We start from the raw sequence: 25008 nt of genomic DNA on the forward strand, positions 1-25008 counted from the left end.
CATATATGCCCTCTTGACAAAGGATGGCATTGTAATTTTTTAATATACCTGTCTTAGAAACAATACATTTATGTGTCTGACTTTACATATAGCTATCAACTATACTATAAAGGAAGAATATTTGTTCACATATACTTCTCAAGAGAGGCCAGAGAAAGCCTGCTTTTGGAAGAACTGTGCTTACCCCTGGAGTCTTACAAGATATTCAATTGGCTCGTCAATTATAGTTTTACTGTCTTGTGCTTTGTTACCTCACCTTTTTTGAGTGGTTTGTGATTTTTGAATTATATTCTCTTGTTTGGCTGAGTTTTTATTCACAGGAATTCTGTGCTGCCTGATCCAGACACACATTCTTCCAGAGATCTGGCGAAGGCCTTTTTTTTTTGGCACCTGGGAAAGCTACTGTCCAGGATCATTGTAACTTCTGCTTCAGGTTTTCTAACTAGGGAACTATATTTAAAACCTGAATTCCCCTTCCTTTGATTGATCGTTGACATACAAGTGTGCTTTTTAAAAATATTTACACAGTAAGGGGTTTACTTTAATAGGGTTCTTTAAAAAGAAAGTTAAAGTTAACAATGCTATGAATTAAAAAATCTGTTATGATGAATTCATATGTTGCTTACTAAAAATAGATCCGAATGGGAAATTTGGCTATTGCCTAGAAAAGTTACCAAATCAATCTTTATGTTTTGGCCAGAGTAGTCAATGAGAGAATTACATATATATCATTGATATATATATAGAGAGAGAGAGATAATATGTAGAGATATATGTAATATATTTATATCATATAGATCACATATATGTATGACATAGATATATTACATATATATCATTGCCTTTCCAGGTTGTCTTCATCTGGACAAAACCTGAAATACGTGAATGTCTCAATAGGATAAAAGGCATGAGTATCTGCCTCAACACCAATTCAGTTGGCCTTCTTACAGTTTTTCCATACACAAAATGTTATGAACACATACAAGTGAAATTGTATTTATTTATTTTTGCCAGTCCTGGGGCTTGAACTCAGGGCCTAGGCACTGTGTCTGAGCTTATTTTTGCTCAAGACTATAATAGTATCACTTGAGCTGCAGCTCCATTTCCAGTCCCTGTATTTATTTTTATTAATATAAATTAATCATACAGCAGGATTTCATTGTGATACTTCCGTACATGTCTTGATTAAATTTACCCCTTTTATTATCTCTTATCTTGCCTTCCCATCCTTTTAAGTTTTAGTTGGTTTCCTTATGCTATTTTTCAAATACATACATGCATATATATACATATGTATTTGAAATATGTAAAAATATATTTATATATATGTACACACAACGTAAAGATATATGTCATTCTCTTTTTTTTTTTTTGCCAGTCCTGAGCTTGAGCTCAGGGTATGATCACTGTCCTTGGACTTTCTCAAGGCTAGAGCTCTACCACTTGAGCCTCAGCACCACTTCCTGCTTTTTTTCTATGTATGTAATTCCAAGAAATCGAATCTGTGTCTTTGTGCATGATAGGCAAACACTCTACCACTAGGACAAACTCCCAGCCTCTGTCATTCTCTTTTTTTTTCCACATCTCTACTCTCATCTACCCACGCCCAGTAAATACCCCTTTTTACAATCATATTACTGTTATTTGGTGTATTTGGTGTATTACATTTCAAGGGTTTGAGCATGGTAGGCAGTTTCTCTGTTTCTTGACTCGTCCTGTTCTTTTTGCTTAAGCCACTCTGGACCATATCCTCTTAATTTATTCTTCCCACTGTAACTGGGGTCACAGGTGTACAGCACCTTGCCTGACTTTTTGTATTAAGATAGGATCTTGTGAACTTTTTCTCTCAGCCGAAATTGGACTTTAGTTCTCCCAATCTCTGTCTGCCAAGTAGCTAGCCCCCAACCATGTTATGGTAATTTTTTTAGGTCTAGATTCTGCATATGATTGAGAACATATGACATCTGCCTTTATTGAGCTTGGCCCATCATGCTAAATATGATTTCAGGTTTTGGTTTTGTCTGTTTCTACAAACCCAGTTTTTTTTCCCCCTTTCTTTCTTTTTTTGTTTTTTCTTTTACCAGTCCTGGGCTTGAGCTCAGGGCCTCATCATTGTCCTTGGACTTTCAGCATTTTGGTGCTTTGTAAGAGAATTGTTTTCAGATTATCAAGCCTACTTTTGGCCAGATACCCAATATGCTCACTTATTTTCGCATTTCTTTATTCATTTTCTAAAACTTCGGTTTGATTTTTTTTGTCTCTTTCAGCTCTTTTACCTCTAATACTGATTAATATATAACCTTGTTTTAATGTGTATTTCTGTACATAGATACCATATTATCTAATATTCAGACTCACTATAACTCATAGTAGAAGGAATCTTATATAGTAAACATTTTCTCCCTACGGATACAACCTTCTGTATTAGAAATACCAGATAGCATTTCAATAGTATGATTGAAAGGGGTCCATTTTAAACAGCAAAATCAAACAATAAAAACATCACCCTGAATAGAATGAAAAAGACATTTGTATTCACTCTGAGACCTGAAACAAGTGAGCAGCGTTGTTTTCTTGTTCATGCTTAGCTGGGACTGTGAAATATTGGTCTACTCAAAAGTTTTCAGTTTTGTGTAGATCCACAAATGACCACAGCAGCTTTATGAGCACTGGCTTTGATAGACAAAGAAGTTCAGGTCAGTAGATTAATTAGCAAACTACTGTGCACATGAATAATACAATACTCACCATATAATACAGGCCAGTGAGTGTATACAGCCTAAATCTCTCAGTGTGTCAGGGAAATCTTCAGTCAGAACAGTTGGAGAAGCACCAGCAGCATGAAGCCATGGTTTTAGGCTTAGCAGTTGGCCCAGTGGGTAGAATTAAAAGGGCCCCTGTAAGGAGTAAGTAGGAATGTTTGGTCTGGACAGTTAACCAAAGGTGATTTAAAGGCCCCTCTTGCCATCTTAAAAATTGTGGGTTTATATGTTACGGAAAACTAGTAAATGATTTTTATCATAGGGAAAAGCACAGGTATTTACATTTTGGAAATCTCACTCTGCTGGTGGTATTGAGTAATCAACCAGACCAGAGGCTCTTTAAATATGCAAGAGAAAACTCTACACCAAAGAATAGTCTGTGGGATTTTTGGTTTTTGTGAAACAGTATAAACATCTGGAGGAGACTTCAATGGCTGATGATCAGAGAGACAAAAAAAAAATGGATGATGCCGTAATTCTAACTTTTGGAAAGAATGGGAAGATGGTGATGTCATAATCCTCATGAGGCAGGATCTATATTAGAAGGAGAAGGCTTGGTGAATAGTTTTGAAAATAGTATCTTTGGGCCTCCCAGGGGAAATACATTCAGAAAGCAGTTGGAGAAAAGTGAGTGCTGTAATAAGGTTTGGAATTCATCAGGTATAACTAGTTGAAGCCCCAGAGGTAAAGGAAATCTTTCAAGAGAAGAATGAAAACCTGGGGGATACCAATGGAGTGATACTCTGTTCTTAAGAGATGAGGTCCAGACATGTGATTGGTCAGGCAATTCCTGATCTTACTCATCTTACTCAAAGTTCCAGAGGTCTGGGATTGTGGTTTTGAAATGAGTACTTGCCTAACATCCAAAAAGCCTGGGCTCTTACCTACCTACACACACACACACACACACACACACACACGCACGCACGCACGCACCCCCCCCCCCCAAGCTAAGTAGAGAAGTGAGTTGATGTGTGTGTAGTATGTGCAAGTCTATAGAGAAGGGGAAGGAAAGGGAGAAGATGCCTATAAATCTACAAGTAAACATAGTTGGTGGTACTATGGAAAGCAGTATGGCAGGTCCTCAAAAGACTAAACATAGAGCTCCCCTATGACCCAGCAATTCCACTACTAGGCATTTACCCAATTGTCCAGAAACAAGGACAGACTAAATCCACTAGCACAACGATATTCATTGCAGCACTATTTACCATAGCAAAGATATGGAACCAACCCAGATGTCCCTCAGTTGATGAGTGGATCAACAAGATGTGGTATTTGTACACAGTGGAATTCTGTGCTGCTGTCAGAATGACATCGCCCCATTTGTTAGGAAATGGAAAGACTTAGAAAAAAATCATATTAAGTGAAGTAAGCCAGACTCAAAGGAAGATAGGCTCAGTGGTTTCCCTCATTTGTCATAATCAGTAGAAACCTTGGTCTCTTCTAGCAGAGATTTGCAATAGAGCAAAACCTAGATACATAAGGCCATATAGTATGACGCTAAATGAAAAGACCTCTAGGATATAGAAACAAAAGCTATATAATGAGTGATTGTTGTCCTTAATGTACTATGTTATCTCTCATCTCTTTTGCTATTCCTTGATTATCTCATATTGTTACAGTATCTTACCTTGTTATCTGATATATTGGATATATTTGTATTTGGTTATTTGAAATTGGATAGGGAAGGGGGGGAAACAAGATGAGGGGTGGGGGGGAGGGAAATGGGGACCAAGACATGAGAAAGTATATCAATGTATGTGAATTAATGTACCTTCTATCTGTCAAATATAATGTAACCCTTCTATTAATTACAATAAAATTATATGAAGAAAAACGTAGTGGTAAGGGATTAAAAATGAATTAACAGGGCCGGGAGTTTGGCCTAGTGGTAGAGTGCTTGCCTAGTATGCACGAAGACCTGGGTTCGATTCCTCGGTACCACATATGTAGCAAAAAGCCAGAAGTGGTGCTGTGGCTCAAGTGGTAGAGTCCTAGCCTTGAGAAAAAAAAATACAGGGACAGTGCTCAGGCCCTGAGCCCAAGCCCAGGACTGGCAAAAAAAACAAAACAAGGACAGTGCTCAGGCCCTGAGTACAAGCCCCAGGATTGGCAAAAAAAAAAAAAAAAAAAAAAAAAAGAATTAACTATAGAGAGCAGCAAAAAAATAGTCTTTAAAGAATTGTACTATTTTAAGTCATAATCCAACAAAATAACAGAAAATAGCAAAAAATAGCAAAAGCAAGAAGGGTATAAAAATGAGAGGGGATGCTGGGAGAATGTAGGTAAGAATGTATTGTATAGTATATAGCCTAAAAGTTTAGGGAAGAGGTAGGTTGAAGAGGGATGAAAACGTAGAAGTGGTGACACAGATTAAGATGCATCATAAGATGCATAGTACAGGGCCGGGAGTTTGGCCTAGTGGTTAAAGTGCTTACCTAGCATGCACGAAGACCCGGGTTCGATTTCTTGGTACCACATACATACAAAAAAGCCGGAAGTGGTGCTGAGGCTCAGGGGTAGAGCTCTAGCCTTGAGAAAGTCCAAGGACAGTGCTCAGGCCCTGAGCTCAAGCCCAGGACTGGCAAAAAAAAAAAAAAAAAGATGCATAGTACACATAAACTGATTCATTAAATGACAAAAAAATCAATACATAACCTAAAATTAAGGAGAGGGGTGGGTGCGAATGTTAGAAGGGCTGACATTGCTCAAAATGTACTATATTCATAAATTGCTTTGGTGAAAGCCAACACCTTTGTAAAACTATGTAAAGATGGTAAGGATATTTCCCCAAAAGGGAATGGAGTTCAAAATACAGATCTTTCAGAATAGAGATATAGAGCCAGAGATGCAGAGCTGAGTGCTGTCGTGGTGGCTCATGCCTGTAATCCTAGCTATTCTGGAGGCTGAGATCTGAGGATTGCAGTCCAAAGTCATCCAGGGCAGTGAAAAGTCCTTAAGACTCATCTCGTTAATCACCAGAAAACTGGAAGTGTTGCTGGGACTCAAAGGATGGAGTGGTAGCCTTGGGCTGAAGATGGTACTTTTTTTTTTTTTAAAAAAGTATGAAATCAAGGAAAAATATTAAGGTTACAAGAATTGGATCATGCAGTGGACTGATACTGCACAGGTAAAGAAGAAAGGGCGAGCATTATTTTCTCCTGAAATTTGAAGGAAAGGGTTAAAGATGTCATGTATTTTACAAGTGTTGGGAAACATCAGTAAAACAAAAAATAGCCTCTGTTTTCCTTTGCTTTCCCTGTTAACAAAATCTGTAGACAGTGTAACTTTTCTAAAACTTCATGAGTAATTGATTTAAATGATTTTAGGCCCTAGGAGAGAGCTCAGGGTGGGACAAGTATGGATTGTGCTGCATTTTGATTTCTGTAGGACAGGGTAGTTTGAGAATCTTGAGACACTTGAGGATAAGATTATGAAGGAAGTCACTGAAATGGAGGAAGGAGATGTAGAAGAGGGAAGGCTAAGTGCTTTTGCCTTCAGGATCTGGCCAGTGCTGCCTGTATTGAATATCTGCAGGCAAACCATATACAGGCCACTGGGTAAGTCTTGCTAATTCTGCATGTAAACTACATACGAAGTGTATGTAAGGAGTCCTGTTAAAGTAGGAATTTATCATTGTAGGACCAAACTTGTGGAACATTCTGCAGAATTTTGAGCAGTATTTGTACGTAACATTAAAAGATTTATAACATACACAAATAATATTTTTAGCTTATGTGTCCAGTGTTTTTCAAAATAAGACCCAGCAGAGATTTTAACTGCTAGAAATGAAGGCTGGCAAGGATATTCAGTTGTCTCTTGTGTTTATACTTGCCATAGGGGAATTTGCAATGAGTGTTCGGTTGTGTAAGTTCGTCTCTTTAGAGAACTTTTTCACCATTTGGAACAAATTACATATTGCTTTATTATAGCCAGAAAGTCTTTCAGGTAAGAAACATGATAAAAATAAAAAATAATGTGAGTGTTTTGATTTGATATGACCTTGACCTGTATTTTCACCAAAGTAGGACCTCTCTGGCATCTCTTTTTTTTTTTTGACTTTGTTAAGTAGCAAAAGCTGTTATGTGCAAGGTTTCCATCTGGATATACAGAATCAATTTTCTAATATTTGGACTGTGTTTGACTGCCCCCTGGTAGGTTCAGTGGGTGTTGTGATCTTTTTACCTGAGCATTTGCCCAGAAGGGATGACTAAGTGGCATTGGACTTTGGAAAAAAGAATTTGTTTCACACCTATATATTTGATAGTATATATCATGTGAATCATTATATGTATGTATAGTATACTATACATTTACTATATATACTATGTATAGTGTAACAGTATGTATCATGCATCATACCTATGTACATGATCTGTATCAAATCACATCATTTGATAGTATATATTGCTTTTTTTTGCAGTGGTTTGTCTTAACATTGTAAAGGGAAGTATAAGCAAAAGTGAACAATAACCTGAGTGTCGAGTAAGGGAAAAGTAAATTGTTCAAATTTCTACTAGTCTGTCATTTAGTACAATATAATACTAAAGGCTCCATGCTGAATTGTGTTTGATTAGAGATCAGTTATTTTTTTAGCTCCAATTTCTTGTTAGAAGGGGGCTGGTAGTTTGCCAGGCAGAGGAACAGATTTAGGTTGACAGTAAATTAAATATGGCAGGCAATAAGTAGAATATTAAATGAGACTGAAAAGTTTCCTTTGTGTTAATTAAATCTTTGGATTTATAAATGTAGAGAATTACCATAATTTCAACAAACTGAAAATATTCTTTATATCTACACATTTTTTAAGAAGGGCTTCTTTTGTGGAGGAGAGATTGAACCCATGATTCCTTATACTCAAAACTACTTTTTTTTTCCAGTCTTGGGCTTGAGCTCAAGGCCTGAAAACTGTCCTTGGACTTTCTCAAGGCTAGATCTCTACTACTTGAGCCTCAGCACCACTTCCAGCTTTTTGTCTATGTATGTGGTACCGAGGAATTGAACCCAGGTCTTTGTGCTTGCTAGGCAAAGGACTCTACCACTAGGCCAAACTTCCAGCCCCAGCTCAAAACTATTAATACATGAAAGACAAGTGTGGCCCTGGCTATTTGGTTTTATTTGTTATTGTTACAACTTTGAACTTTTTAACCTGGTTTTTAACTCCATGTCAGTAAATGTTGATGGCTTTTGAGTTTTTTTTTTTTTAGCCATTAGGGAATGTGGTTATGACAAACTTTCTTTTCTGCCTGTACTACATATATGTATAACTATAAGTCAACCCCCTCCAACATAACTGTATTAGTAATTTTGTTAGATCAATATTTGTTAGCTGACCCTTTAGTACTAACTAGTTACCTACTTGCTTCCTCTCTTTTTCTTAGTTATTAATTTGTTTAGTTTCTCACATAGAGTATTGATAATTAAACTTTTAACCCCTATTTTGTAATATAACTTATGTATGTTTAGCCTTTTGTCAGACCAACTTTGTTTTTTTTGAGGATGTCATTTCTGGAGTTTTTTTTTTCCTTTGGAGCTCTCTAGTGTACATTCTCTATTCTCAGAATCAGAATAATAGTAATGCATTCCTGTTTGCATCTTCTCTATATTGTGCTTTTGTTTCATGCTTTGGGACCAGCGTGTTTTTTGTTGTTGTTTTGTGTTTTTTTATTTGTTTTTTGTTTGTTTTGCTAGTACCAGGGCTTGAACACTTGTTAAACTTTTTGCTCACAAGAGGTGATACTGTGCCACTTGTTCTGTCTCTTGAGCAGTGTCTCTAGTCTGGTTTTTTGTGGTTAATTGGAGATAGAATTCAAACTTTTCTGCCCTGACTGACTTTTAAGCCACAGTCCTCCAGGTTTCATCCTCCTTAGTGGATAAGATTACAGGGCTGAGCCATGGGCATCTGGCAGTTGTTTTCTTTTTTTCTCTCCTTTTTAAAAAGTCTTTCTGAGAAAACATCGGTGGTATATAATCTTGTGAAACTTTATAGGAAATTCAGAAAATTATTTTTAACTATCCTCACTTGGTTGCAGCTTGGCAAAGTAGGGATTTTTGGTTGTAATGCTAATCCTTGAGTGGCTGAGGACCACAGGTTCAATATGATCTTGAGTTAGGGTGTGAGACTGTCTCAGAAACAGAACAAAATGGGCTGTCAGTGTTTTAAAGGCATTTCACATTTTTTAAATTGTTAGATGTCCTTCTCAATTCAAAGCCACTCTGAATTTTGATCCTGTGTACCAAAATTTCACAATACAGTCTTAATTTGAATCGGTTTTCATTTATTTGTCTGGGTGCTCAAAGTACAACTTAGAGAGCTTTCCTTTTAGGAAAATGTTAAATATTTAGCCAACCTTTTCCTGTCCATTTTGTCTGAGCTTTTTTTTCCCAAAATTCCTTTACCCTCTGGTAAAGGTCCCCTAACTTTTTTTTCCCCCTCTACGCTCTTTTACTTTTCTCATATTACTCTACATTTGTTTTCCATAATTTCTAATGAATTTTTGTTTCTTATTTCAAAATTTTATTTCCTAAGAGCTCTTATTTCCCTTGAAACATTCCTGTGCAGTCACATTTCAGTTTCATGAATACAGATTGCTCTTCTTCTTTGGTAATTTTAATCACTGTTTTCTCCACCTGGAATAGTGTTATTCCCAGTGCATGTTACCTGTTTATTGGTTTTAGTTTCTTTTTTCACTGCCTGTTGTCTCAAGCTATTCAGCTCATTGGTCTTAGTAGGACAGCTTGTTAGGGAATAGTTGGGAGGTGTGGGTTGCATGTCGAACTTTCCTGTGACCATCTTGCAGCAAGATTGTTTTGGGGTAATACCTGATCTTCATGTTGGGGACCATACTCTCTAGAGAAGATTTAACATTTACCTGAATGGTAAAGACCAGGCTGAAGGCTTCAGATGGCCATGGGGGAGAAGACATAGGGGGATTTATCTCCACATTTAGTAATTTAATTTTTCCATATACTTTTCCCTGTCCATAGTCCGGAGACATGTCTTACCTTACCCTTTACAGACAATAAGTCTGGATGGTAGATGGTTCATTGTCATCAAGGAGAACTTAGAAAGTATTAGTTTCCTAACATCAGGGTGTAAATTCATAGTCTTTCCCAGCTTGTTTGCCCAGATGATGCTCTACCACCTGAGTAAGCCACACCTCTGGCCTGTTGACAATTTGTCACCCTATTATTGTTGTTCTCCTCACTTCTAGTTCCTTGTGCAACTACTTTGTGAATCTGGGAAGATTGTTCTGCAAATGAAGATTTTTTTTTTTCTATTAAGTTGTTAGTTTAGCCTAAGTTAAAGTTTGATCCCATCAAGTCTTGGTCCTTTGTATATTACATAACTTTCTAATGAAAAAAACCCTTTTGTCTTTTTAGCCTACCTTTATAAATTAATACCTTCTGAAATGATACACACTATTGCATGTTGTTTTGTGGGGGGTTTTTTGGCAAGAGAAAAATTAGGTGACTTCAGTGTCTCTTGGAAATATTGACACCTTTGTTAAATACAAACAACATCTTGGAGCCTGTTGGGGAGGAATTTTTGTTAGAAAACTATTATTCAACTTTAATTAGATTAATTAATTGGTGCTTTTTTGGGTAAAGGGATCTGTAATTATGTACACACTTTAGCTTTGTCTCCAGGGGCTGTTATAACCATCTACACTTTGCTTCAATCTGCATTTTTCATTAGATCTTCAAGTCTCTAGATTATCAGGAAATAAATTGATTTCTTGAAGATACTGGTGCTGTTGCAAACCCAAGAAAATTCCATTTTGTATTCAACTTTAATATGTTTCAGTTGTTGATTATTACAAAAATTTCTCTAGGAATGAAAGCTCTATAGTAAAAAGAAGAGATAATTCATAGCACTAATAATCCTTGACACCATTGTTCATTTATTTACTGAATATTTGTTGAATATCTGGTTTACGAGACACTATACTGGGAACTCTAACTGGAGTAAACTCTTAATTCCTTGATGTTGTAATAAAGAGAAGCAAAGCATAGATGAAACCGTTATATGGGTATGTACATTCCCAGACCCCTAGATTCCTGAAACGGTGGATAGTACTGAATCCCATATACAGTTTTTCTATATATAATGTGAGTATACTGGACAAAGGAATGATTTGTTTTCCTGTCAGAACTCAGGGGATGGTGCAAGATTTTATTGTGTTATGCAAACAGTACATACTTTTAAACTTAGTGGGTTGTATCTTTTTTTGAATTTTCCATTTGATAATTTCAGACTACAGTTAATCATGGATAACTAAAGCAGGAGACTCCTGGGGTCAACACTGGAAAACTATTCTTTCCACCTATCTTTCCATATATTTTCATTTAAAACAGGAAAATATAAATATTTTGAGCCATTTGGGATCTTGGCTTTATTTAGTAACTTGTGGACTGAATGTGTCCCTCTCAAATTTATACCTCAGTGTGCTAACTTTAGAGGTGAAATCTTTCAGAAGTGACTAGATCATGGGGATGGACCCTTGAATGAGATTGGTGCCCTTGTACAAGTGACCCTAGACAGCCCTCCAGTGCTATCTGTCATGTGAAGATACAATGAGAAGTCAGCATTTGCAGCATAGATGAGTGCCTTCACTAGAACTGGCCATGCTGACACCCTGTTTTGGGGCTTGCATTCCCTAGACCCATAGGTAACACACAGGCTTTCTTTATCAGAAGTTATTTGTGGTTTCTTTTACCTGCATTCAACTGCAACCTGGAAATAATACTACTAAGGTACTTGGAGACAGACCACATTTATATTTTTATTTACAGTATTGTTGCTAATTACTGTCAGTCACTGTGCCTAATTTGTAAGTTTAACTTATTATAGATATGTACTTACAAAGGCTTTTCAGTATTCTGTCTTTAATTTGGGGCATGCACTGGGGGTTTTGGAGTATATCCCCCATGGATAAGAAAGGGGAAATACTATGTTACGGCAGCTCAAACTGATTAAAACACTTTGTTTTAATAGTTTTAACTATATAATATATAGTGATATGATTTATTTTTTTTTTTACCATTTCATTCCCTCCCCCTTTCTCCCCTTAAAGATTACCTTGAGCTGGGCGCGGTGGCTCATGCCTGTAATCTTAGCTACTTAGGAGGCTGAGATCTGAGGATCAAGGGTCAAAGCCAACCCTGGCACAAAAGGACCTGAGACTAATCTCCATTTAACCTCTAGGAAAGGGGAAGCGGGGTTTGGCTCAAGGGTAGTGTGGTAGCCTTGAGCTGAAGAACTCAGGGACAGTGCCCAAGCCAAGTTAAAGCCTCATGACCCTCAAAAAAAAAAAAAAAAAAGACAAAATATTTAGATGTACTGCCCCCTTCCATATTGTAGCTTGTGGTTCAATGGGAAGAAAATGCAAGGTGGCAGCAATCATGTCTGCTTGCTTTCATAGTTTATGGAGACATAGATAGTAAAACAGAGTGGTCAAAGGAATCATAATACTATTGTTAATCTGTAACATCTTGCAAATAGTTTGATGTCTTTAATATATGTGTGTATATGTATATTTATCTTTTGTCCTTGCAAGTATTTCTTTCAATCTTCTAGTTCTAAGCAAGGTACTACTGGCATCTTAGTCATTCCGTCTTCTTGAGCTTCTCATCTGCTACCAACTTCTGGGATGTTTCTGATTCTTCTGTTATTGTATCTGAATAGTTGGCAGAACGATGGGAATAATTCAGTAGGGATGATGTTGGCCCGTGGAAATTTGTATCTCAATCCTTCAAAAATTTATATTTCCATTGCTTCAGGGCTAAAGTTACAAATAAAGCTTCATGGCATAGTAGTGAGTCTGAAACTGAGAGTACACTTTCTCATGCCCACTAAGACTAGATTATTTTATGCTTTTTTCCTGCTGCACATCTGCCACTTACTTGTTTTCATGAATCCTTAATGGCAGAAAATAGGCGCATACTATCATGCTGCCATGCATCAGTCCATTGCACAGTGTCTTGTATTCTTCCAGCCTTTTCAACATTTTTCCCCATTTGTGTCGATAAAATACTGAGACTGCTTTGTGAAGGACTCATACATGGAAAATGCTGCACATACCTATGATTACAGTTCTGAAATGTAGGCATGGCTTAGGACCATTCAGGTAAACATTTTTCTCATTGAGATAATACTCATCCCAACCAGCTTACTGCTTTTTCCCCCAAGATGAAAGTGAAGGCTGTTATTTAGAGTAGTAGCTAAACAATACTTAGAATTCACCATGTTGAATTTTGAAGCAGCTGATCTGCAGTGGGGAGCAGTGAACAACTGAACTAAAATGAAATTAAAACAGTCGTCTCAATATCCATAGGGAGGTCAGGTAGTGACAGGAGAACCATACATGTTTATTTTAGGAAGGCTAAATAAAAAAATAAGGGGCTCCTTATTTTTCTTACTTAGTTTGAGGTTTTTTTTCCTATCCTTTTATAATTGTGAAGACGTAATAAGAGTTTTTCAGAAGAGTAAAAAATAGTCTTTGATGTGAAACTATTTATCAAGAATTAGTATGAAATTCCATTGTGAAAAGTCTCTGATCAGATACTCTAGAGCTACATGTAGAAACAAATTTTCATTTTGTGTGTGTATGTCTAAAAGTGGAAGATAAGTTTTATTTTTAATTATTTAGACAATGGCCTGAAGCCTCTGGTTTCTTTTGAGAATCTAAAAAGGTTGTGGTTATGCTAAAATATTTTTTGGTAAAAACGTCCAGGTCATAGGAGATAAAGCTAAAGAACTGAGAGAAATTGTTGATGAGTTTCATTAATTGTAATTCTTAAACTGTAGGCCCTCAAAATAGTTTTATAGGTACACTTGTTCAATCATTTTAAGACACTATTTAATAGAACAGACTAAAATGGCTTACTAGGAAAGAAACTCATGACAAAAAGTATAAAATAGTACGTTAGGCATGGGCTATTTATGGATGAATAGACCTATGATTTAAGAAATGTTGCCTAATAACAAAAGAATGCTTATTTAAGAAAAGTAGTTTCTTTTTTGAATTCATATAGAAACTGTGATGATGCGGACTCTTCAAATAGTATATAATTCATAGGCTGGTTTTTACTTGCTAGTTTGTTACACAGTAATATGTAAGCATATTAGTTTTATATACCAATTTAAAGTACCACAGTCTCTGTTCAGTCTGTTCCTTCCTCATGAGTAGTAGTTGCTATATGCCCAAGCTATGGGTTAACATATTTATACTTGTAAGAAGTACTTTGTATACATTGTTTCTATAAACAATTTTGTGAATATATAAAATCTTATATTTGTAATATCTTTCTATGGCATATTAGTAGTATAGTATTAAATAGCCGTTACTTTTCTCCCATAGAAAATTGTGTTTTAGGGGCCGGGAGTTTGGCCTAGTGGTTAAAGTGCTTGCCTAGCATGCATGAAGACCCAGGTTCAATTCCTCGGTACCACATATAGAAAAAAGCCGGAAGTGGTGCTGAGGCTCAAGTGGTAGAGCTCTAGCCTTGAGAAAGTCCAAGGACAGTGCTCAGGCCCTGAGCTCAAGCCCAGGACTGGCAAAAAAAAAGAAAAAGAAAAAAAGAAAATTGTGTTTTAGAGAGCTTTTAGTGATAGTGCCTAAATTTTTTTTTTTTTTGGTTGTGGGGCTCGAAGTCTGGCCCTGGGTGCTATCCCTGAGCTCTTCAGCCCACGGCTAGGGCGCCACAGTGCTACTTGTGATTTTTCTGGTGGTTCTTTGGAGATAAGGGTCTCATGGACTTTCATTCCCTCCTTGACTTTGAACAGTGATCCTCAGATCTCAGATTCCTGAATAGCTAGAATAACAGATGTGAGCCATCAGTGCTCAGCTAAGAAAACTTAATAAGATCATTTATTTACAGGAAGAGTATAGTTAACCTGTTTTTCTCCTGAGGAGCACTTTAATTCTGTTTTTTTTTCTTCATATTTTAAATTAATGCCACAGTGAGCATCATAGTAAATGGTTTCATTAGGACTATTACCTGCAACATGATGATCTGTTTTACTTGAGAGACAAGTTCTAAGGCTTAGTAAAGTTACAATTTTGAAACTCTTTTATTAAAAACAGTACTCAAATTCTAGTAACGTTGACATGAAGTTAGTAGTTGGCTTCTTCATAAAGCAAATATAAAACTGGATAAAATTGTTATTATTTTTACAAAATACCGGAAGTTGACCAAAAGCAGTTCAGAAATTGAGAAGGATTCTTGCAAAAGTACTGGAGCTTGATCTAAGAATTGGGTAGGGAGTGTGCAGCTTTTTAGCCTAGAGCTGTTCTTATGTCCCTTCTTAGACCCCGTCAGCTCAGCTGATGAGAACTTAGGCTTTCTCTGTGCTATGGATGAAATGCTTATTCCCGTTTACTTCCTATGTTGAAATCCTATTTCCTAATGGGATGGTATTTGAAGTAGGGGCCTTTGGGAAGTGATTGGAATGTGATTAGATCATGAACAGTGGTACACCCATGTGGCATCAGTGTTCTTATAAAAAGAGATGAATGGGTAGACTTTTTCTTTTTAGTGCTAGCCCTGGCGCTTGAACTCAGGGCCTGGATATTGTCCTTGGGCTTTCTCAAAGCTAGTGCTCTACCACTTGAGCCACAGCACCACTTTTTTCTGTGTGTGTGGTACTGAAGAGTCAAACCCAGGGCTTCCTGCATGCTAGCCTGGGTAGATTTTTTTTTTCCCAGTCCCAGGCTTGAACTCAGGGCCTGGGCATTGTCCTTGGGCTTTCTCAAAGCTAGTGCTCTACCACTTGAGCCTCAGCACCACTTCCGGCTTTTTTTTTCTATGTTCGTGGTACTGAGGAATTGAACTGTGTCTTTGTGCATGCTAGGCAAGCACTCTTGGGTAGATATTTTTGTGTCCTGATTTGGAGACAAATCAGCTCTGCTGCCCAAATGTTACAGTGCCTTGATGCAAGCTAGAATGGAATGAGAAGGAACACAGAGTCCCGTGACTCAGCTGGTGAAAAGAGGTGGATCTGGTTGGACACAGAGGTAGAAAACCCTGCTGCTCTGCTGACTTTATATTGCAGACTTGGTTTGGGGTGAACAGTGGTCCCCAAATGTTTATTTAGTAGGGAAATCCTAGAAAGGAGAGAAAGATGGGGTAAGATAAGCTCTTCCCCATGGGGAAATTCAAGTGAACATTAAGGGAGAAATGTAAATTTGATTGAGCTTCCCAGTCTGCATACAAACATTCTGCAGGCGCAAAGTATGTGAACACAACCTTTGAGTCATTGGCTGTTCATTAAGCTATAGAAGTTGGCACTAGGGGACCCAGGCTGAACTTGGCAGACATTCTGATTGTATATAATTGGGAGAAACAGATGTATATAATTGTGAGAAACAGATTCTGCATTTTTAAGCTAGGACCAATTACTGAATAAACTAGTAAATTTGAAATCGCAAAAATAATCCCAGTACTTCACTAATAGTGCTAAATATCCCCCACCCCCCAAAAACGTAGGAAGAGAGGGAGGGAAAGAAATGTGAGCCATTAAGACCAGTAGAAACAGATCAACCGGCCTTTGTGTTAGGTGTAACAGTCTTCAAATCGGCTATTTTAGATGTTTGAACCAAATAGAAATTTTAAAAATACCATCAGCATTATATTTAAAATGAGAAATTCAATGGATGGGTAGGCTCAACAGCAGTGGGTAGTTGAGAAAATGTAACAATAAATAAAAATTCATGGGCCAGGAGCGTAGCCTACTGGTAGAATACTTGCCTAGCATGCAAAAAACACGTACACAGAAAAAGCTGGAAGTGGTGATGTGTCTCAAGTGGTTGGGCTCTAGCTTTGAGAAAACGTAAGGACAGTGCCCAGACCCAGAGTTGAAGTCCCACAACAACAACAAAATCATCATGAAAAAAGGGTTTGTAAGAATTAGTGAACTGGTTGTAAGTATACATTATATGTTGATGGTTACTTTTTCATTACTGTATTTATATTTATAAATAGAAAAGATCTATAAACATTTTGAATTCCAAAATCTACATAACAAGTAAAAAATTAGAAATGTGTATATATTTATTGCCCAGAAAATACATAAAAATAAAAAACTATACAATATCTTGATTAATAATGTTCTGCAGTATGACTAGGTAAAATTACCACACCTGTGGTCTTTTTTTTTTTTTTATTTGAATTTTACTTTCAAAGGTCCATAAAGACTGAGACCGGTGGCTCATACCTGTAATCCTAGCTACTCAGGAGGCTGAGATCTGAGGATCAACGTTCAAAGCCAGCCCTGGCACAAGAGGACCTCAGACTCTTATCTTCAGTTAACCTCTAGAAAATGGGAAGTAGGGCTTGGCTCAGGGGTAGGGTGGTAGCCTTGAGCTGAAGAGCTCAGGGACAGTGCCCAGCCGAGTTCAAGCCCCATGACCCACAAAAGGTCAATAAAGAAAAATATTTAAAAAAGAAAAAATAGAGCCAGGTGGCTCATGCCTGTAATCCTAGCTACTTAGGAGGCTAAGATCTGAAGGATCACAGTTCAAACACAGGCCGGGCACTAAAGTCTGTGAGACTCTTATGTCCAGTTAACTACTAGAAAAATTGGAAATGGTAGCCCTGAGCTAAAGAACTCAGGAACAGCACCCAGGCCCAGAGTTCAAGCACCACAACCCACCAAAAAAAACAGTAAACAGAGCCTCTAAGATCTAATTTCTTGGATATCAAACTTTTCTGCAATAAGATTTCAGACCAAGAGGAAGAAGGAAAAAAGAGAAAACCCTTGGAAAAAAATATGACACAAAAAAGAAGCAAGAATGACCAACAAACACATGAAGATATGCTTAATATCCTTAGCTGTAAAGGAAATAGAAATTTAAAAAAGAACTGAGATTCTATCTCAATAAGATTGGCTAGCATCATGAATACAAACAATAGCAAATGCTGGGGTAGGGGGGATACAGTGGGGAGGAGTGCAGGAGGAACCCTATTTATTACACTGCTGAGGGAATGTAAATTAGTGCATCCACTTTGGAAGATGGTTTGAAATTCCTTAAAAAAAAAAAAAGTGGAGAATTACCTACTATCCAGCCACTGGCTATCTACATAGAATATTACAGATTAGATACAGTAGACTCTTAGACATTCATATTCATTGCTGCCCTATTCACAACAGCCAGGATGCCCTACCATGGATGAATGAATCTGTCAGAAATACATTTTGCAGGAACATGGATGGACTTTGAAAAACTATTCTTACGTCGGGTCTAGAAATGGTGCATGTTTTCTCTCATATGTGAAAGTAACATCTAATATGCAAACATACATAATAGCATATGCAGATTATATGTATATACACACAAGTTATGGATGATATACTTAGGGGAGGAGCCCAGCAATGTAACTCCTTCAAACCACTAATGAACTGTTCCACAGAATTTCAGAAGCTCAAAAGTTCTGACCTGAAAAGTAGGAAAGAGTTTTGCTGATGCCCAGTAGTCATACAGAAATCACTGGCCTCCTTTCCCTCATTTTCTTTTGTGTTGTCCTAAACCCCAGAAAATCCTCTGGCAACAATGTTGGTGCAACTGCAACACAAGACTCTACAATTCCAAAGAAGGGGATTTGCCTCTTTCTTTAGAAGAGCTGTGGTCCCAAGAGGGTAGTAGAACCCTGTTAGGTTTTTCTTTTTCTTTCTGGGTTGTCCCACTGTTTAAATCTGGGTATGAGTGAAGTTGTTAGTTGTGGCAGAGTGACATGAATAAAGTACCAGATTTGTGGGAAAGGTTGAGAAAGGACATCCCAGGGCAGGATTATACAGAAGTAGAAGGTATGGAAAGAGAGCCTTTAAAGTTGTTTTTCCACTTTTCTCACTCCTGAATTGTACATATGTGAACCTCTCCCTGAAGAACATACTTTATAAGATGTGTACTGATAGACTAGTTGGCCACTACCATGTCCCTTACTGGCCAGTAGGTGGCACATATGTGGTACTGATCAGAAAAGCATTGTGGAAATCCTGAAAAGTTTAGTAATGTCTTATGAAGTTGAGCATACACAAAGTGACCCACCAGTTCTACTTATTATTTACCAAAGGGAAATTAAAGCTTAAGTTCAGAAATAAGGATTCAAGTAAACATGTGATAAGTAGAGATAATGCAGATAAAAAGATGAGGACAAAAATAAAAACTTGTTCTATACATGGTAGGTTAGTGTTAAACCTTCTTTTTTAAGGCCCTAATAAAACACACAGTAAAGTTAAACAACAAAACTTAATCACATTATTTGGAAAGTGTATGTATATAAAGATAAATACTAAAACAACCCTAAGCTTACCTAAATCTTTCCCCCCCCAAAATGAATAAAAGTATGAGAATATACTTCTTATAAAATATAGTGCACATATCTAAAAATATATAAGATATATGTTAAAAGCAAACATAACAGTGATGATTATAAATGTGAAGGGAATTAACTCACTTTTTTTTATTGTTGGAGTAATATATAGAGGGGTTACAGTTACATTCTCCAGGAAGTAGGTACGTTACTTGTCACACATTGATACCCCTTGTCATGTTTTTGTCCCCATTTCCCTTCTCCCACTCTATTAACTCACTTCACCAAAAACCTGACTGTATATTGTGTATAAAACATATTGCATATAATATTTAATACAAATTTCTCAAAAGGTTAAAAGACAAGTGACAAAAGGTATCAGGCAAATGGAACAAAGGTAGTATCTTCACTGGATAAATTAAAATTCTAGCATTAAAAATGAAAAAGCATAATTCTTTTCAGACAAGATAGCACTTATAAATATGGGTTTACCAAATACTATAGCAACCACCTTGTTACAGAAAATGTAAGAAATGTAGACAGAAGCTCACTAATAATAGAGGACTTTAATATACAGCTCTGAATATGACATATATCAACTAGAAAAAATAAGTGAAACAAAAGACATGACAGTTGGGTAGGTCTTACTAGATGTAGTGAATTATACATCCTTATACTGAAGACTATTTTCCCTAAGTGTTATGATGCATCCAGATTCTAAACAATGTAACTAGACTGTGGTTACTGATTTCATAGAATGAGTTGGGAAGTATTCATTTTTATTGTATTTTTGTGATAGTTAATAAGTATTAGTTTTAATATCTTTTTGAATGATGGAACTTAACCAGTACCTTTTTAAATGATGGAACTTAACCCTCAAAGCCTGATTCTAAACTTGTGGGGACTTTTAATTTTTTTCAACTTCTACCTGTACACTTAGGATTTATTAAGCTATAAATATGGATTGAATTAACTGTGCACAAAGTTCTGTTGTTCTTTGATTCAATTTCACTAAATGAGGATTTCAAGATATTAGTTTGACAGGGTTTTGATAGCATATTCTCATAGAAAATGTTTTTAAATTAAAGCTTTGTATTAATTCATATCTTATGATCAAATCATTATTGTGTCAAAATTAAATCTTAAGAAAACATTCAAATTTAAGTACTTTTTTTTTCTATACTATTTCTTGGGAAAGTATTTTTTAAAAGATGTGTGTGTGTGTGTGTGTGTGTGTGTATGCATGCATGCATGCATGCCAGCCAGTCCTGGGCTTGAGCTCAGGGCCTGAGCACTGTCCTTGGACTTTCTCAAGGCTAGAGCTCTACCACTTGAGCCTCAGCACCACTTCCAACTTTTTTCTATGTATGTGGTACCGAGGAATTAAACTCGGGTCTTCGTGCATGCTAGGCAAGCACTCTACCACTAGGCCCCAAGAATTTTGTTTGTGTAGACTAGGAATGTAGAACAAATGGTAGAGTACCTAGCTAGGGTATAGCTCTGAATTCAAACCCTAGTACTACCAAAATGAGTAACAAAACAATATTACTGTATTACACTAAATATCATTGAATCATAGCAATGTATATCGGCCATAAAACTTTGTATTGATTTTAGTTAATTCCTTATGGGTTGTTGCTGTAGTCAAGTTCTTGAATGTCCCATAAAAGGCACATAAAAATAATCTAAATAACTTCTAGGTACTTTATCCCTGCTATATTCTCAGCCAAAACAGGAATAATTCTTAATCATAAGTTAATTTAGTTGTGATGTTTTTTTATTTGGGTGTTCAGTTAGTTGAATTAAGTGGATGGAAACAGACACCAAATATTTCAAACAAATCTTTAATATTAAGTATTTAATATTAAGTCTTAATTTATTAAGAACAGCCCATTTAATTACTTGAGTTCTAAAACAATAGAAATGCTTTTGTAAAACAGTTTTATGTTAAACTTGTAGAAGAATATAGGGTAATTGATATACATAATTATAGAAAGTTAGAAATATGATTATCAGGAAGTATTTGAGGATACCACTTCTTTATGGATTAAAACAATTGGGATGAGAAGTTGACCGCTTTAAGATTACTACTCTAAAAGTCTGGATAAATGGGACTGCATTAAACTGCAGAGCTAGCAAATTAAGTAGAAAGCCTACAGAGTGGGAGAAGGCCTTCACTAACCATACAATGGACAAAGGCCTCATATCTAAAATGTATCAACAGCTCAAAAAATTGAATCACTCCAAAACTCATCTCCAAAGAAACAACCATCCCATTAAAAGATGGGCCAAAGACTTAAAGAGAGTCTTCTCTGAAGAAGAAATGAGAATGGCTTATAGATACTTGAAGAAATGCGCGACATCTCTGGCCATAAAAGAAATGCAAAACAACTCTTAAAATTCCACCTCACTCCAGTTACAATGGCCAGGATCAAGAAATCTAATAACAACAGATGCTGGCGGGGATGTGGCCAGGAGGGATCACTACTACACTGTTGGTGGGAGTGTAAACTCTTTCAACCACTATGGAAAGCTGTATGGCAGTTCCTCAAAAGACTAAACAGAGCTCCCAGATGACCCAGCAATTCCACTACTTGGCATCTACCCAATCGTCCAGAAAGAAGGACATACTAAATCCACTAGCACAGCGATGTTCATTGCAGCACTATTTACCATAGCAAAGATATGGAACCAACCCAGATGCCCCTCAGTTGATGAATGGATCAACAAGATCCATTCCACAATGGAATTCTGTGCTGCTGTCACAAAGAAGGACATCTCCCCATTTGTAAGGAAATGGAAAGACTTAGAAAAAATCTTATTAAGTGAAGTAAGCCAGACTCAAAGGAATATAGGCTCAGTGGTTTCCCTCATTTGTCATAATCAGTAGAAACCTTGGGCTCTCCTAGCAGAGATTCACAATAGAACAAAACCTAGATACATAAAACCATATGGGATGACACTAAATGAAAGGACCTCCAGGATATAGAAACAAATGCCATATAATGAGTGATTGTTATTTTTAATGTACTATGTTATCTCTTTTGCTGTCCCTTGGTTATCTTATATTGTTACAATATTTCACTTGGTTATCTGATATATTGTATGTATTGGTATTTGGTTATTTGAAGTTGGATAGGGAAGGGAGGAAAACAAGGTGAGGGACGGGGGTAAGGGGAGGGAAATGGGGACCAAAACATGAGAAAGGGTATCAATGTATGTGGAGTAATGCACCTTCTATCTGGTGAATATAATGTAACCCTTCTATTAACTATAATATATAAGAAAAAAAGATTATGAATTATATAACACATTTTGCTGAATTCAAGTATGATGTATTATTTGTAAATCAGAATGCATTATTTGGTTCTGATAACAAGAATTATTATATTTTGTGAATGAATGTATCATCAAGAACTTACAATGTGCCAAGGGGTCTCATAGCTGTTTGGAGAAACAAATTACAGAAAAACAAAAAAGTATTTCTGCACACAACACAATTTAAACCAGGAAGCTTAGTATTGAATACCAGATACCCAGATAATCAGATGCACAAAGTCCTATGAATATATATATATGTACATATGTTAAAAAATTATATATTAAGATATAAGCAATTTGCTCCTGAAGATGTGTGTTAGACATGGGAGGGGGCATTGTTGCAAGGCTGGGACAAGATAATATAGCTAAAGTTAGTGATTGACCTAGTGATGCACAGAAATGTTATAACCCATAACATTTACAACCATAGGTTGTTGCTGTAGTTTGGATTATGAATATCCACAAAGGCCCATGTGTTAAATGATTGGTTTTCAGCTCATGGTGGAATAGAAAAGCAGGAGAACTTTTTTTTTTCATATATTTTTCATTGTAATTAATAGAAGGGTTACATCATATTCTCCAGATAGAAGAAGGTGCATTAATCCACATACATTGATACCCTTTCATAGGAGAACTTTTAAAAGGTGGCGTCTAGAGGGAGATTTTATTGGGGGCATGGCTTCAAAGGAGATGGCAGGAGTCTGATCTTTATCTCTGAGTTGTGTCCATGCAGTATGGCTTTGCCGTGCCAGTATCATTCCATGAAATACCATCACAGGCTGACAGCGGTAAGGCCACTGGTTACAAAAAACAGTCTAAGTAGCGTGAACAAAACAAGCCTTTTCTCAGATTGTTATCTTTGTGAAGGTGTTTGGTACAGATATTTTGTATAGCAACACAAAGCTTTATATACAGATAGCTTTATATATTGATAGACATAAACATGTATGTATTTTTATGCAGATAGGCTGTTATGGTACTCTGAGCAAGATATGGTGCTAAAACTCATTATGTGATTATGATGGTAGATGACAGCAGCGGTAGCCCTTCTACATTTGTGCATTTTGAAAAAAAAATGTATTGGCTAACATTCATTCATATTCGCTAGTTTTAAACTTTATAAAACATTGCACCAGAGTCCTGTTAGGATTTTTATTAGAGTTTATTCTTTAAAAAATATTCGAAGAGAATTGGCAATTTTACTATAGTGAATCTTCTTAGAGCCTGGTTTCTTTTAATCAGTGTATTTTAATTGTCCTTTAGTATAATTTTATAATGTCCTCATATCTGAATGTTTTGGGGGGAGGAAGAGAGTGGGGTTTCTTTAGCAGTATATTAGACTAAGGGCCTTGCACTTCTTAGACAGCTTTATAATTTGAGACATACTCCAGTTTAGCCTTTGTTGGTCTTGTTCTTATGCGTAGTCATTTAGCCGAACTCTCAATATAATGAGACTTTCTAAGTAGGTAATTAGATTAATTAAAAGACACATTTAAAGAACGATGCTGGCTGAGAGCACGGCCTAGTGATAGAGTGCTTCCTTAGGGGTCAATTCCTTGGTATCACATATATATAAAAAGCCAGAAGTGGTGCTGTGACTCCAGTGGTAGAGCACTAGCCTTGAGAAAGGCCAAGGACAGGACAATGCCCAGGCCCTGGGCACTGTCCACTGAGCTCAAGCCCCAGGACTGGCAAAAAAAAAAAAAAAAAAAGTGATTCTCTTTTTGGGCATTCTTGTCTGCCCCTAACTTCCCAACACTTCTCAATGAAGTGGATAAAATGACTGCTTTCCTTCTGTTCTTACTACTGAGTTCAGATTTTTCCATCAGAATTACTTTTGTGTGTGTGTGTTTCTATTTTGATTTTAAAATTTGAGTTATTTCTTCCTCTATTTTAGTAGCAATTATTCTTAAGTCAATCCAGATACGGCTTTTTGAAAATCTCTGTTTCTTCTACTGTAATACATTGCCATTTTCTTTTTTTTCTAAAATCTGTTATTGGCAGATTCCTAAAAAGCATCTGCTTAACTAGATTTTCAAATAAAATTGTTCCTTATATTTTCCTTTGCAGATTCTCTACACCTACACATAATCTCTCGTCACATTCTTGGTAATTTGTATGTTTTTGGATAGCCAAGAATGTGTCTGTTTCTATTGATTTTTTTTTATTTTTTTATTTTTATTTTTATTTTATTTTTTGCCAGTCCTGGGCTTGAGCTCAGAGCCTGAGCACTGTCCTTGGACTTTCTCAAGGCTAGAGCTCTACCACTTGATCCTCAGCACCACTTCCGGCTTTTTTCTATGTATGTGGTACCGAGGAATCGAACCCGGGTCTTCATGCATGCTAGGCAAGCACTTTAACCACTAGGCCAAACTCCCGGTCCCTGATTTTTTTTTTTTAATAGCCAGCTATTTCTTGGCTTATTTATTCAGTCTGTCATTTATTTGTATTTTGATTTTTTCCCATGTTATTCCTTTGTATTTCTGAACTTACTATTTATTACCTTTTGCATCTTCGTTTTTCCTGGTATCCAGCAGTTTTCTCTGTGCTTCTGCTTGTTCTTTTTCTAAAATTTAATTCATTTTTTTTATGCAGTGCTGGGGATTGA

General features: G+C 36.6%; 1 protein-coding gene across 5 annotated transcripts in view; it reads left to right on the plus strand.

Moving 5' to 3' along the window:
- Pals2 (protein associated with LIN7 2, MAGUK p55 family member) overlaps positions 1–25008 on the plus strand; it is a 92520-nt gene that overhangs the window by 16565 nt on the left and 50947 nt on the right. For 2 of the 5 annotated variants that reach the window (XM_090332771.1, XM_090332775.1), the window contains exon 1: positions 3285–3389. The exons of the other annotated variants lie outside the window; for them this stretch is intronic. The gene's annotated coding sequence lies outside the window, so the exon portion shown is untranslated. Of the gene's footprint in view, positions 1–3284; positions 3390–25008 lie in introns of those variants that run through there. 5 annotated transcript variants of the gene reach the window in all.

This window comes from Megascapheus bottae, chromosome 5, assembly GCF_031878675.1.
Source record: "Megascapheus bottae isolate mThoBot1 chromosome 5, mThoBot2.hap1, whole genome shotgun sequence".
Lineage (NCBI taxonomy): Eukaryota > Metazoa > Chordata > Mammalia > Rodentia > Geomyidae > Megascapheus > Megascapheus bottae.